The sequence below is a fragment of the Rhynchophorus ferrugineus genome, unplaced genomic scaffold (genome assembly GCF_030347505.1).
Source record: "Rhynchophorus ferrugineus isolate W39M unplaced genomic scaffold, kcgeb_rfMv2 rfM4, whole genome shotgun sequence".
NCBI lineage: Eukaryota > Metazoa > Arthropoda > Insecta > Coleoptera > Curculionidae > Rhynchophorus > Rhynchophorus ferrugineus.
The window spans coordinates 44686955-44703127 of NW_027472583.1; the positions used below are offsets into that span (position 1 = coordinate 44686955).

Here is a 16173-nt window from a genome sequence, read left to right on the forward strand (position 1 = left end):
CCAAAATCACCTTGCAATTTACGAAAAGATTGTAGTGTACTTTGGACCTTTAGAAAGGAAAAAACAAACTGTGGCAAATATAGACTTTTTGAACCTCCATTGTCAGAGCCCAATAACTTTTAACTAAGCAAACAAATATTTAAAATGTTCTAGGTACCCTTTCAAACCTTCTAGTGCTACATTGAGCAAATTTTACTGTTGATATAGAAATTGAAATTAAATTTCTCTGACGTTATCTAAAATATTTTTCATTGGTTGCTATCCAATTTTATTTCTAATTAGCATTTTATTTTAACATGAAAACGTATCAAAAACGTCTGGTGATGTGTTTGAAAATATTTTCAAGTATTTAAATAAATAATTTTAAATTAAACTATGTGAAACTAATTAACAGAAGTGTTAATTGATGTCCGGTAATTAAATCCTTTTCTTAGATGTTTTTAACTTCCAAGTACCCAATTTTTGACTTGCATTATGCTGTTCCCATATGTTTAAATCAATAGTCAGACTAATTAAAGTTTATCAATCAATATCAATAAAAGTTGCGTTGGGAACTATCGAGTTTTTAGTAATTGACTAATTGTTAGTATCGACAGTTTCATTCGAGTATTTTCAGGTGCTAGTTTCGGACCTACTAGTTTCATTCGACTGATTTCTACCTTCTGGATTTGTCGTCTTATGGTCATTCTAGCCGCGACCTCGTAATGTACCAAATGTATGCTTACATATGTCGTATATATGGTTTTATATTTTGTTTGTAATATGATTGTAAATAACAATATATTGGCCATTAATATAGTAACATTTTGAAACACTACTTTTCAAGATTATTTATTAATTTAATAAGGTAAAAAGAACATATTGATTGATAAACAGAAAAAGGATTTGGACAGGATTTATGTTATCTTTGCAACTGTTGTCTTCTTTTGATTGATTTCCGATTTTCTAAGTCTCCCGATGTTTGTTCAACCCTGTTCAATGTTAAAAATTCTTTCATTCAAGTTTCTACAAATAATAATCTTAAAATATTCCTGATTAACAATAAATAAAATTATTATTGTATTAATATAGTATTGTTAAAAAGGGTGCACTAGCTAAATATATATAAATATTTGATGGTGATTATTCCATTCCTTTTTACAATCGAGTCAAATATATAAAATATAAATAATTTTACATAATTCAAAACAAAAATCTTATTTTGAAGGTAATACATAACAGCAATTACCTCTTTCCATTGCTTTCCCAAAGACATTTCAAAAGTAATAGGTACATCTCCGTCTGAGTTATGGCACGGTTAACGAAACATTCATGAGCATTTATTGGAACGATGTGGAAACAAACCAATTACTTTTATTATATTATGTCATCCTTACTTTTCGGCCATTAAATACTATTAAATTAACTATAAAATTATTATTATACATTATTCAAAATATACATTATTTATATTTGTATTATATATACATTATACATTATTTACTATTAAATACCATTAAATATATTTGGAATTATTATTCCATTCCTTTTTTCAATCTAAAATTATTTTAAATGAATTGATCTGTACAGCACTGAGAATCGAACAATCATTTCCGTCCTTTCCTGTCTCAAAAATTAATACGGGAAAGAATCTTCTTCTGTTATCATGCATATAAAAATAGACGAAGCCTGCATTTGTCTACTACTGACTAGTTGACTGTTTAGCGACACATTCCCCAACGCTAAATGAAAGTAAATTCAATCCTATGCAGAAAAACATATATCAGAAACATTAACAATTAAAAATAAATCATCTATAATGAGAAAATTAATGTCTAAAAAATGACAGTAACATTATAAACAAACATTATCAAAAATCAAAACATTCAGTTGCGAAGCTACAAACGTTGATTGAAGACGTAACATGTAACAATGAATTTTAGAATTTTAAAATTGGCGATGCAACTGAAAATTTACAATGAAAAAAAAATGTATTTATAATATATAAACTCGGAATGTAGCTTTAGCCGTCGACTGATGAGAAACACAAAATAAGAATGTGCATTTTTTAAATAAACATGTGTTAAACGTATTGTTGCTTGTTCTAAAAACAATGGCGAGAAAAATAACAAAAAATCAAATAAATCCAGGCTTGACTTGAATGACAGAAATCATTAATCAAGAAAAACAAAACTCAATCTTAAATATAATTTATAGAACATATTTTTACGCCGAAATCTTCCCGCAGTTATAAGGACAGTTGAAACAAAAAATAACAAATATTTATGTTCACTTAAATTTAAATATTTCGAAAATAACAGAAAAACTGTTAACAGTAAAAACAACGCTGTTTAAAATTATATAAAATGAATTTTTCTATTTCATGTTTCATGATGGTGAAATCTAATATTTTCCATCCTGTATTAAATCCTGTAACTAATATGGCACTAGATAATTTAAGAAATTGGTGTGATGCCTGGGGGTACAACATATTCACAATATAGGATTATAGAGCATTAGATAATAATATGAATCTAATCTATAATGTCGCCTAAAACGCTCATTCAACAAGCCGCCATTTATTGACGTAAATTCAAAATAGTTTTAAAGTAAGTGTGTTTTTACTCTTATACATTGTAAAACTGGCTTACTCGGTAGTGTTCGGTGGAGAGAATAAGGCTCTACCTTGAAGTCATTCAATTAACCGGAGTCGACCTGTTACGGAAAAAGAAAACTTATATACAAAAGAAGTTGACGCTGGATTGGCAATATTTCCACAATTACTCAAACCATTCCTTAGCATAGTTACGGTAAAAGTAAAAGAGTTCGAGCAAAAGTGTCAAAGTTAAGGCTGTAAAGTTTTTGAAGTCCTCCAGCCACACACAGCATCGCAGTTCAGAATGTAACGGAAATAATTTACAAAGATATTCGTAAACCCAAGCTACTGAGATTTGGCAATAAATATGCCCGCCAAAAATGGATTGAACTAGTTCAGTTGTGAACTATTTAAATTTGAGTATATCAAAACTCTGAAAACAGTATTCAATACAAATTATATCATTCACAAGGTAGGAACTAGCAGACGAAGATATAATCAATCCAAAGAATTTGTTTCAAACTGAGAGCTGATCAGATGGGAGAACCACCATGTAAATCATTTTGGTTATTTGTTCAGTAGGTAGGTGCAACATTACGCACTAAATATTTCACTGTATATTTTAAGAATCATTAAGATATTATATCAACCGTCTCAAAACAAGTACTTTAAAAAAAACGTGTTTAAAGTTTCGGTTTAGTTACAAGTCGGTTTAAATGCCGTCAAAACAACTTTATCTCCGAAAATAATTTAAGTTTGAGAAAACCCTCTTAAGGGCATATTCTCAAAGGGTTAAGCTTTAAAAATATGAAAATAAATCGAGTTTTTTGAATTTCTAGACTATCCCTTTAAGGAATAAAGAAGTTTCGTGTTTCGATTAAACCTTATATTTTGGTGGGAATAAATACTGTGGATTGCCAGTGATTTGCCAAGAAACTCCGCATAAAAAAATCAACTATTATTGAAAAGTATGATGTACATAAATACAAATACAAATTCAGGATATACCTAAAGATAAGGTAGTGAATAATTTTTAGGTTTAAGCATCTACGTTTCTTTCGAAATTTTGCGATACATTGAATCAAAAAAATCGTCAGCTGAGTAAACAGGATTAGGTGAAATACCTCCAAAGCCACCAAAGTTTATTAACAAGGTCATGGAATCGCTTGAGCCGTACTAGAGAATATCTAGAAATGAATGAATAGTAACTTTTTCCAGATTATAAAAATATACAGCAGCAAACAAAATTTGGCTTAACATGAAAAAAAAATTGCCAAAAACTGAGGTCTGTCCTGATGATAAAGACAAATTTTTCTAAAAAAAGATATCGAAAAGTTATATAGCTTTTAGAATAAATGTATCACTTTAGAAAAAGTATGTTAAAGAATGAAATCAAATTATTGATATATGTGGTATAAAGCAAATAAGCATCATAAATAAATAATATATAAAACAAATGAAAAATGAACAAAATAAAAACTAAATAATCCATGTTTATGCTAATAAAAGTTTAAAATCTTTATTATTCAACGTTATGACGAACATTAATATAAATAAAATATGAATTAATCTAATTAAGTGACTGTGAATTTTATAGTGATATAATAACATATGAACTGAATGAAATTATAATTATATATATATATATATATATATATATATATATATATATATATATATATATATATATATATATGTATGTATGTATATGTATTGGTCCGTTATATATGTGAATGATAAGTTAATTCCTTACTAAATTACACTATATAACCAACCAAGCATAATGAATAAGCGTCTAAACGCCTACACTATAAACGCAATTTCATGTAGTTAAAATTTGAATATTTATCATAGAGCAGGAAATAACATAAGTGAGCAATAATAAAAACTGTTAGATAATTTTAAACATAATTTTTAATACATAATTCACTAATAAAATTTTAAGACACTGACTAATATGCTACGTTATTCGCTGCTGCTACTTATCTTAACACTTAGCAGTAAAGGATTTATGCGGTTTTAGAAGACCTTAGTACAAAACCATAGTATTATTGTAGGTACTTTTATTGTTATGTTAAAGGTTCAAAGACTCAATGGTAATATTTTTCGTTTTGGTTTGTTACAAGAAAATGATCCCAGTTACGCCAATAACCAGGCTGGGTAAGACCGGATATCTTCTCAAATGTTATCTACATTTGGTCACTCGCCAGTCGGCTGGCTCAATGCCGAGGACCGTGGTTCGGAGCCCTTGTTGAGCTGTAGGTCCAGTCACTAAAAAATTCAAGAGGTTGGCGCGACTAAAAAAATATAACATTTAATATTTTTATATAACTCTCATGAATCATTCATGGAAGACTTTATAACAGAAGTCAACACTAAGCTGCGAAAGGATTTATGTAATGATCATAAAAATTTGATGATTGGAAGAATGGAAGGAGAATAATCGTTTACATTATTTCCTACATACCTCATGTATTTTCATTCATTTCATTTCATTAGTTTCATTTCCTGTGTATGGAGAATCCCAAAAGAATGCAACCGGATCCGGACTGCCTGATTTTGTGGATATATCGTGCTAGTCAGCTAGACTTCTCATTCACATCACTGAATACTGTGAATGAATATCTTGACATCCTCAATAATAAAGTTATTATGATTAGGGTATTGCTGCTAAACAATACTGGAATTCAAGATGATAATGCGCAAATACATACAGCCTAAAAGGTTCAGCATTGGTTTGAATATCACCAAATACCAGAATATCACCTAACATCATGATGTCTGGTCAGCACAATCACCAGACCTTAACATAACTGAACCGTTATAGGAAAATTTAGAGTAGAGAGTGAGAAGTAGATTTCCATCTCCAACATAATTAAAGCAATTAGACGATGTTTTAGTACAAGAAAGGGATAACATTTGCAGAATGCAATATTCCATTGCAACATTGCAGTTATTTTAAAAGCAAATGGTGCCTAAACGCCTTATATATTGATAATATTATATATAGGTCAGGTATTCATACGAAGATCACTATTTATATTTCGGGAATTGGCAACACTGTTGTCATGTGACGGTTCCATCGTATAGTTTGACATTTTTGACGATATACGTACTCAGAACATTTTGTTGCACAGATGCTATTTCTTTATTTTATATTTAGTTGAAAGTTTCGTCTCGGCAAAAAAATGGAACCGAATCGTGAATATTTTCGTGCTATGATTTTTTACGATTTTCGACGTGGATAAACAAGAGTGCATCAGTCAACTTATTTTGACTTTTGGCGATGAAGCTCCATCAAAAACCACCGTGTATCGCTGGTTTAGTGAATTCAATTGTGGTCGTAGTTCGCTGTCCGACAAGTTTCGTGAAGGTAGTCGAAAATCGGCTGTTGTGCCAGAAAACATCGATGCTGTGTGCGAAATGATCAAGCAAGATCGTCATGTCACCTATTGTGAGATTGAGGAATCCCTAAGCATTAGTTCCACCAGCATATATGCGATTTTATATGAACATTTAGCTGTGCAGAAGTTTTGTTCGCGTTGGATCCCACATAATTTGACAATCGCCCAATAAAAGGCTCGTGTCGATTGGTGCAAATAATTTCTTAAGAAATTCAATCGCGGTGATTCGAAAGATGTTTATAAAATCGTTACAGGTGACAAATCATGGATATATTCGTATGAGCCCAAAAGTAAGCAGCAGTATGGGTGAACCGAATCTAACAAAAGTTGCTCACGAACACTTCAAAGAAAATGGTGGCCTGTTTCTTCGGGAAAACCGGTCATATTGGAACAGTACCTCCAGAGGATCGTAGAACAGTAAATTCTGATTGGTACACAACCATTTGTTTGCCAGAAGTCTTCGGTAAAATAAGGAAAACAAACACAGACGTCGGATTGTTCTTCATCATGACAATGCGAGCTCCCACACATCGACTCAAACAAGAGACTATTTGATTGATTATCAAAACATAGAATTGATAGGTCATCAACCATACAGTTCTGATAAACCCAGTGACTTCTTTATGTTCCCATAAAGAAGTTCCCATGCGTGGTCAACGAATTTCATCGCCCAAGGAAGCTATTGAAGCGTTCAAAAATAATGTTTTGAAGACATCTCATTCAGAATGGAATAAATGCTTTGAACATTGGTTTAAGCGTATGCAAAAGTGTATCGATCATCGCGGCCCCTACCGAAATATAAATAGTTACCCCCGTATTATTATGTTATACTATATTATTATTTAATATATATTCTCTTCTATTTTTATTCTATTTATTCTTCATTCTATATAATATAAGTTTAGTTGTACAAAATGATATCAAACCAGAGGACATCCATTTACCATCAACAATACAATAATATACATAAATTAATTCCCACTTGTTATAAATATTATAAAAATTTAGTTATAACATAATAAAAACATGACACATTAAAAGAGGACATTTGTTTAAAAATTTTAATAATTTAAAATAAGATATAAATATACAACATTTAAAAAATTTAAAGACCACAACTAGTAACAGAAATATACGAAGTAAAAATATTTATACCGGTTTGAAATATAGTAAACATATACGCGAGGAACTGTAGTTTATTGTAGGAAATACAAAGGCGTAATTTACAACAAGCAGGATAACAATTCGTACAAACAACTTCGCATTTTTGAAAACAAGCAGACCCCAATGTCGCGATAAAAGCAATTTTAAACGGTTAAAAGTCGCACATTTACCTTGAAAACAACACCAAACACTCATGCTCACTATTTTATCACACCAGAAAGCCGTTAGTCGTGACGCGTCCCGTTGGTTACCGCGTTCTTCTGCGTCTTATTCGGAAAACGACTTGTCCGAAAGTCGGAAAATGTGACGGGTTCGCGTTGTTTTCGCATCTGACAGTTACGGGCGCATATATATTTACATAATAAAAAAAAAATGGACGCCTGTAGCTCTGCGGACTTAAAAATAGCCGGGAAGGCTTAAAAATAACGCGTCGATGATACGGTGCAACTTTATCGGTTGTTCGGTGCGGTTGTTTGTCCCTTTTACGAATGGGGAACGGCGTAAATAATTTGTCGAAACTCTTCTGTGGCCGTTGTCTCTTTTCTCCCGACGGATCTGATGTATCGTCCGTAATCCTGCTGGTGGATTTGGATGTAGGCCAGGCAGTTACAGCTACTTTATATCGCGGTCTGTTACACGAAGAATTATGATACTTTTGTCGTGTGGTGTTGCCGGAAGAGCTACCAAAGCCGTTGGCCTTGTATCTTGTCGATTTTTTTTGCCCTATAAACGTGTCTACATTTTACTGTTATCACTTTCATAATTAGGACTTTATATTTGATTCATAACAAAGTTATGCCATTACTTTATAGTATTTAGAATACAAATTACTTGTGCATTAGTTCCTTTGTGGTCAAAAAGCGTCTATTACAGAAGAGAATGCTGTATCATCGAGAGCTGGCTAATATTTTTTCTACCTCTCACATAATCTCTTGAATTCCATTTCGAAAAGCAGTATCATATTTTGAGGTACTTGACATCAAAACTCCCGTATATGCATATATGATTAAACAACCGGAAGAATCTGAAGAACTATCAGAGAAGGGTGTAAAATTATTAACGCATACGAATAAATTGTTTTCTTAACATTTAAAAACTAGCAAAAACAATAATAATTATCAAATCAGGAAAAACATCAGAAGATGTCAGCTATAAAATAATATTCTAAAGTAAATGAATAATTTTGTGTTTTAAACTCTTTCACATTCTATAACTTAGTCATCACAACAGACTTATCAAGCTGCCCTCCTATCACGACGTCACTGATCTTGCAAGCGCTAATTTCAATAATCATACGCCGCGATGCACGCTGTCGAAAATAGTACGAAACTATAAAGTTCTATTTACATTTCGCTAAATTGTTTTCGTTTGATTTAAAGAATATTGCTACCGAAAAGCATGCATTAGTGTCCAAAACTTGCATTTATAAAAAGACGGTTTCGATTTTTCAGCAGGTTTTATTACAAGTAGCTCATCATCTAGCCGTAAACTTCCAAAAATATCAGTGCTTTGAGAAATAGTTTCTACAATTTGCATTTTTGGTATCTCAAAATGAGTCATATGTCAGTCAGTTAACTTAAGCCGAAGACAGTTCGGAGCAGGTTAAGCGATAAACGGAGTTTACATAAACTCAAGTTGATAAAAAGGACAATTGAAAAATATTTTGAACAAACATTAAAAATTCAACTGTTGAAAGAAACTAATATGACAATAAGTGAACTTAAGCCGAAGACAGTTAGGTTTGGTTCTAATGTGTTTTCCTTTTTGTCTAACGTGGTGTTTCCAGTTTAATCTACCGACAAGATGGATTCCAAGGTATTTAGCTGATTCTGCTTAAGGAATCGGGCATCCATTGAGTGATATAATTAAGTTTTTATTATTTCGCATCAATGTAAAATTAACGTGAAAAGATTTGGAGCTATTAAGTTGAATTTTCCAATCTTTCGTCCAATTGTAGATTTTGTCGACTGCCACTTGCACTTTTTCTATTGCCCTAGGCAAAGATATATCTTTTGCCACAATAATTGTGTTGTCAGCAAAGGTTCCAAGTAGTGTTTCTTTTGTTGTTGGAATGTCAGCAGTGTAGAGCAGATACAGGAGAGGTCCTAAGACGCTACCTTGTGGAACTCCAGCCGAAATAGTATTAAATGTCGAGAATGCCATTTTGTGCGATACTCTAAATCGCGTGAAGTGCGAACAAAAAAATTGAAATCTTCTGAATGTGTGCCGAATAAATCACATTTTCGGGAAGTTTAACTCTTTCACTCCAATTCGAAGAGAAAGGCAACTTAATGCATTGTCATCGAATGCTGTGGTGTGAAACCTATGGTATGGAAACCATGCTGCATCAATTTTAACATGTGAATACTGGTTTAGAAGACATTCTGGACAGTCATGTATTCTAGACAAGCCAATATAGGACATGGATTTAGAATAATTACTCGATGATTATCTATGAAAAACTCAAGATGTGCAACTGGAAGAAACACAAGAAACTTTTTTCTATCGTTTGAAGTACATGGGAATGATCCAAAAGCTTGGATATTTTGTGCCGTTTGAATTCAAGGTAAGAGACATTGAAAGGCTTTTGTTCAAAGCGGAAAGAATCAGGGAGACCACTTGGTCATGCAACAAAATCAACGACAAAGCCGAATATTCACGGTTCCAAGCTAGTGCTCTGTATTTAGTAGGATGAGCTTGGTTTGATATACAATGACCTGCTTAAACCTAATAAAACCATCAATGGGGATAGTTAACGACTACAATTGATACGTTTATGCAAAGAACTGCGCGAGAAATAGTCGGAATACGAACAAAGATACAAAAATGTTATTCTTCTGCATGACAACACTCGGTCACTTGACGTAAAACCAGTGAAAACATACTTGGAAACATAAAATGGAAAGTGCTCCTATACCCCACCCGCCGTATTATCCAGATTCTTCTTCTTCAGAATACTACTTGTTCCGACATATCACCGGTCTGAGTAGCACTTTGCTTCTCAAGAAATGCTTCGATTCGTGGATAGCGTCAAAAGATACATTGTTCTTTCAAGATTGGACCCATAACTAGCCCGAAAGGTAGGAAAAAGTAGAAGCTATCGACTGACAAGACTTTGAATAAAACACATTTTACAGATTTTCCACACTAAAGCTACAGATTTTCAAAAATCCTTTAAAGCTAATTTATAGGCGTAATAAAAATACCTTAAAATTAATTCATAAATTTACAATACAATAGTACACTATACTATTATAAAACGAGTTAGTATATGCTTCATATTTTTTAAAATTATAATTAAGTAAGAGTGTACTTAAACAATCAAAAGTACTTATCAAGAATTAGATCCTAATGGCAACAAAATTCGATTAGACCGTTTTCGGTGTAGGTTGAAATTACTCTCCGGTCTGTGTCACGTCCATAAATATACTAATTAAAAACATCTCAATGGTTTAAAGCTAATATTAGTCGGCCATATTTCAATGTATTTATCGCAGTTCAAAGTAAACTTTATTCGCGAAAATAAAAACCTTTCAGCTCGACACATTTTTGCTAACGAGTAAACGATCTTATTTATATCAGTAGCATAACAATCTAAAGTTCCATGAACTCTCTGAAATCTGAAATCGCAAGACTCTTAACTAGTTCATTATATTGAATGTACATTCACTATTAGTGATAGTATTAATTTATTATTTAAAATATTTAATAGTTGTATTAATAATATTTATTTATTAATAATTTAATTACTAAATTAATTAGTATTTACTAAAGTGATAGTATAATTGTATTACTTTATTCATTATGTGATTACTAAGATTGACATTTGACGAATCTATTATTTGTTTTTAAGCTTCTAAGGAAGTTAAACATATATGGTGCATACATATATTATATACACAATTTTTGTAGCCATTATATACTTACAGCGTGGGGTTACACAAAAATATCCACTATCAATATATAAGTTCTTTGGGGCATTACCAATTTTGTGTCAGGTGATGTGTTAAGTAATGTATTCTTTTATATATTTTTTTTCACTATAAAAGGACATTTATTGGGAAAATTGGTACAATGTATATTAAACATTTATAAAAGATTTTCTTTTAGTTTTCTACATTTCCATTTTTCTAGCGACATGTCGATAACGCGTCGAAAGAACAATTATAGAAAATATTTGTTGAGGGTGTCGAACAGATAAACCGCATATTATTTTTATTATATCTAAATTTTTACGGCTTTATAACTGTATGTTTGGGTCTCTACGGCAGACTGACGGTCATCATTTTAATGTTGATGACTGACCTCTAGATTATTTAACACATTGGAAACTGCTGAAATACTGTCGTCAAACACAGTTTTCGACACCCTTCACTACGTCTACAGAAACATTCAATTACCCGAATATTCAAAGTAAAGAAAGCGCACAATTGCTGCCACTTAGCAGTGTGAAGGTTGTCCTCACTAACCATTTGTTATACTCGTATATTATTTTCTAAATGAAGTTCACTTAAATAAAGCAGTTTTAACTTTGCCGATTTTTCTCTACCTATATAGTAGAGAAGACAAAAAAAACGCATAACAACAAGAGACGGTTCGGCTGGCATTCCCAAATTCAGAAAGCAATCCAGAAAAGTTAGGGGATAGCAAACCTGCTATCTTCTCTAATTTGCCCTTCTAGCAGACTTCCCATCTCCATTAAATGCTTATTTTAGGAGATGTTAATTCGGTCCTTACTCCTCTACGGATTTAATGCCTAGTTCAAGTTTGTGACACGCAATCAGGTGAAACGACTTCTAAGTTTTCCAAAATAAGCTCCTCATGAGAATCTTAAACACTCCATGATTTGTCAGGAATAATCAAATTTATAGGGAAACTGATACTCCAGAAATCAAGCACTTCATATCTCAATCCTTCCACAAACAACAACTCAGCTCAGCTAAAGTTCTTCTGAAAACGCGCTTGTTCGCGAGCTGGTCGACATGCTGGGAGCTTAAAACCGCGTCATCGCTAACCTCTTATTTTCCAAGCTGAAACGACCTCATCCGTCGCTGCAGTCATAACTTTTGTTCCCATACGACAGCATCCAGTCGTGTGCTAACTCAAGTTCGCGAATCTATAGTTAGTTTCACTATCTTTTTTTCGCCGGGTGCTTGTGCCCAATAACGGTTGCCCGTTTGGTGAGCGCTATATCACCAAATTTAATGCAGTAACAGTAGCGATCCATATGGGTAAACTGCGAGGCGATTTCGGTTTAGTGTGTTGGTAAGCCCAGAGGCAGTCCCACATAACCTGGTCCAACCTGTCCCTCCGCGATCAGGTATGCGTCATACATTCCACCGCCTGATTTTAGGCCAAAGCAATAAAATAAAAACAACAATAAGCCATCCATTTTACATTTCAAAACCGTGTATTAGTCAAGCCATACCGCATCGATCTAAAAAATGGTAATTAGAAGACTCTATCTCTGGTGAGCATGATAGCGATAGAAAACTTTTCTTTCCTTTCTTAGCAAGTAATGAAACCATGATGCTGAAACAGTTCCATATGACACGTTCAGAAAATTCATGTAGTTCGGTTTCCTGTTGAATCTTTGCTAATGCATATAAATATCTGGAAATAATTTAAGCCGTCCGAAAGTTCCTTGAGCAGAAATTTTTTGATTTTCCATTCCATTATTTGTTAGTGACATCAACACTTTTAAATCCTTGAAACCAAATGCTTCAGCGTAAGTTTCTAAAATTATTTTATGGGTATGTGCCATATTGTATGGCTTCGAACAGAAAACCTATATCTGAATTTTAAACAACATTAAAGAAAACAGTGCTAAATAATGAACTTGTTGTAATATATGTGCCATGTGATTTTTAAATTACGAAAATGATACATTAGGTTGCGGGCCAAAATTGATTGCAGCACTGACAGCCTAATATTATGTTTAATATTTACGTTGACTCTTGAAATAATTTTGATGGATATTGCGCTGTGAAACTTAAGCGATGTCGCATCAGACAATTTTATACATATGTTTATGTCACCCTACATTCTGTCTATCAACAGGCTTTTTATCAAAGGCCATTTTACTGAAATGTAAACAAAATTAGTTCTTACTGTCCCAAAAATCTATGAGCACAGTAAACAAGGTTTGTGAAAAGTTTTATTGTTCCTGTTTAAAGAAAATAATCATTGTGCTCTTAACAATAATCAAATATTGCTTAACTCAAAATGGAATTGGGGTAAAGACTTTTTGGTTTTGAAGCAATTACAAAAAGAATAAAAAAGTACAAAAAAGTTGAATCGAATAAAATCATGATCATGAACAAAGCATTGAAAGAAAAAAATGTCATCAATGGTCAAGTCCAGTTCAAGTCCAGTTCGTTTGGGTAATTTAAATGCTGTCAATAACATTAAACGAATATTGGTTGGTCACTGATAACTACGTTAAGAATCATTTGTAATAAAATATATCCTTTTATCAATTAGCTATTAGCAGAAGATTCAGGAACCCCTTAGCTGCTGACTAGTAAACATTTGGAATTATGAGGTCATAAAAAGCTGTTATTCAGCACATCCTGTGCATTCACTGGTTTACGAAAAAAAAAACGTAAAACCAAAAATAATTAAAAAAATATTTCAGAACCATAGACCCTATTGACACTGCTATCTTAAAGTGCCGTCGCAAATTATGTGGAGTACCATAATTTGTATTATATTGCTGTAATTGCTTCAATAAATGTAATTAATATTTTTTAGCAGTGTCGAACAATAAAACATTATTCATAGGTTTATATAAAACATAATTTCGTATTTCTTTCATGTGTTTTTAAAGCTAATTTGTTCTACCAGCGTAGAAATGAGACTTTTGGGCGAAAAACTGAACCAGGAGATTTTTAATAGCCTGTTTGGAATTCGTCTTCATCAACATCAGCTTTGTAACCGTGTGTAAAGACACTTTGGACTTCGACCGCACTTCGTTTTTTCCCTCTTTGTTTGTTCCTGTCAATCTAACGATTTGAAGAATTATATCAACTTTTTTAATCATAAGACATCTTGAACATCAAAAAGTTCAGAACGAAAAGAATACACTGATCACTATAAGGCATTTTCCTATTTTGGCTCTGGAATCTCTATTTTCAAAGTACTATCATTCATCGCTGAATAAACGAATACCTTTACATCTGGAATATTCTTTGGAATGTTACTACTGAAATGCGCTATGTTATAGAATCAATGAGTAAGTATTGCCAGAGGCTGAAGCCATTTATTTACTTTTAAGCCATTTTTATTGGAAGCTTTGGAAACATCTAAAAAGATAGCTCCAGCTTTGCGACCTTTTATAAGTACCTTTTATACATACCATATTGCTGCAACGCGAGCAACTTGATGGAGGCTTGAATGTTTGGCACGGAATAACTTTACATGTATACAGAATGATGTGGAAATATTTTTGAGTTGCTTGAGATATTAATTTTTCTATTATTATTTCTCAATGACAGTGAAATATATTTAACAATATCGGAATAATAGCAAGTAATAGTAGTGAAAATAAATGTTTAACCGATTAAACCAAGTTATTTATAAATACTACGACTCGATTGTTATCAAATAAAGTGTATAGCGTCAATGAATAGTACCAAAACTATTTCAAATATGCCATAAAATTCCAAATATAAAAAAAAAGCATTAAAAATTAATTGTTACATTTTCTATGTTTGCTTATTTTAACAAAGACAACTTCAACTAAACCTACGTAGGTAATAATAATGTTTACAACTCGATTTTTATGTGAATCTTATAAGCGTCACGATCTTTTCTAAAAATAAAGCCTATTCAGAATAAACATGTAAAGGGTCTTTCAAATATAGTTTTTTTAATATTGAATAAAACATATATAATATATAATAATATGAAAAATTGCTTCAAAAATGGAAAGAAGTTTTTATCATTTCAATCAGACACTAAAATATAGTAAAAATTCAATTTTCTTTGGTGTATATAAGAAAATCAAGGCCTGACAAAAAAAATTGATCAATTTTTGAACTGAAATATAATACTTGATTATGGAAAGCATATAGATAAAAGGGTAGTAGATGTCTTCCATGTTTAAAAATGATTTTGTTAATGTTAGCTAAAATATTAGTAATTAATAACTTTTATTAATTGACAATTTTCTCTACTCATTTGGCTATGCATATTTCAAATTTGAAATGTCTACAAAAAAGGTTCCTTAAAAAAATTGCTTTCAAAAAAATAATGAGAAAAACAATAAATGTCGAAAATGGTATATGCTGAAAACAGGATAGGCTTATTGAAAATTATGAGGTGTTTAAGGTGATAAATTTTTTATCACATCATCATTATCAATAAAATCTACATCATCATGGAACTACATCCCTATGGAAATAAAATCAGCCACTAAACAGTTCCGAACTACTTACATGTCCAGATATCAGAAGGTGCTCGATTAACAGTGACAAATCTAATGCACCGAGTTTCCTTTAGAGAAACGTAGTAATACGTAAAAAAAGATCGTGGTTGAAACTCGAAAAAGCTAAAAGCGGCCGTAAAGCTCGTATTAATACCAACGCTAAGTGATACTTGAACTGGAAAGAAATGGCGCTCAAAAATGGCCAAACAATTAAACTTCCACAACAACTAATCCCTAGCCCTCCATCACAGCAACGCTAGAGCACATGCGTGTTTAGTGAATCAAGGAAAACAGGGAGAGATCGACTCAAAATTTTGATGTTCTACCGTACAGCTCACACTTTGTACCGTCTTGCTACTACTTGTATCTGCAAAGTTCTCTTAAGGATTAGAACCTATCTAAAGAAGCTCGGGAAAATCGCTTGATTGGGTTTCGTATTGAAACTTCCCAGAAGTTCTTTAATGACTAATGATAAATTGTTTAGAAGTAGTTTTAATAAACAGGAAATAAACCAAATTTACTGTTCCATTATTTTTTAACCATAAATTATATTTAACCATAACTCATTATTTTTTCAATAAGCTATAAATATGTTAGTTATT

General features: G+C 32.1%; 1 protein-coding gene across 7 annotated transcripts in view; it reads right to left on the bottom strand.

The window, feature by feature from the left end:
- The window catches only part of Fs (Follistatin), a 206117-nt gene that overhangs the window by 76562 nt on the left and 113382 nt on the right, over positions 1-16173 (bottom strand). The window contains exon 1 of one of the 7 annotated variants that reach the window (XM_076403586.1): positions 7314-7472. The exons of the other annotated variants lie outside the window; for them this stretch is intronic. The gene's annotated coding sequence lies outside the window, so the exon portion shown is untranslated. Of the gene's footprint in view, positions 1-7313; positions 7473-16173 lie in introns of those variants that run through there. 7 annotated transcript variants of the gene reach the window in all.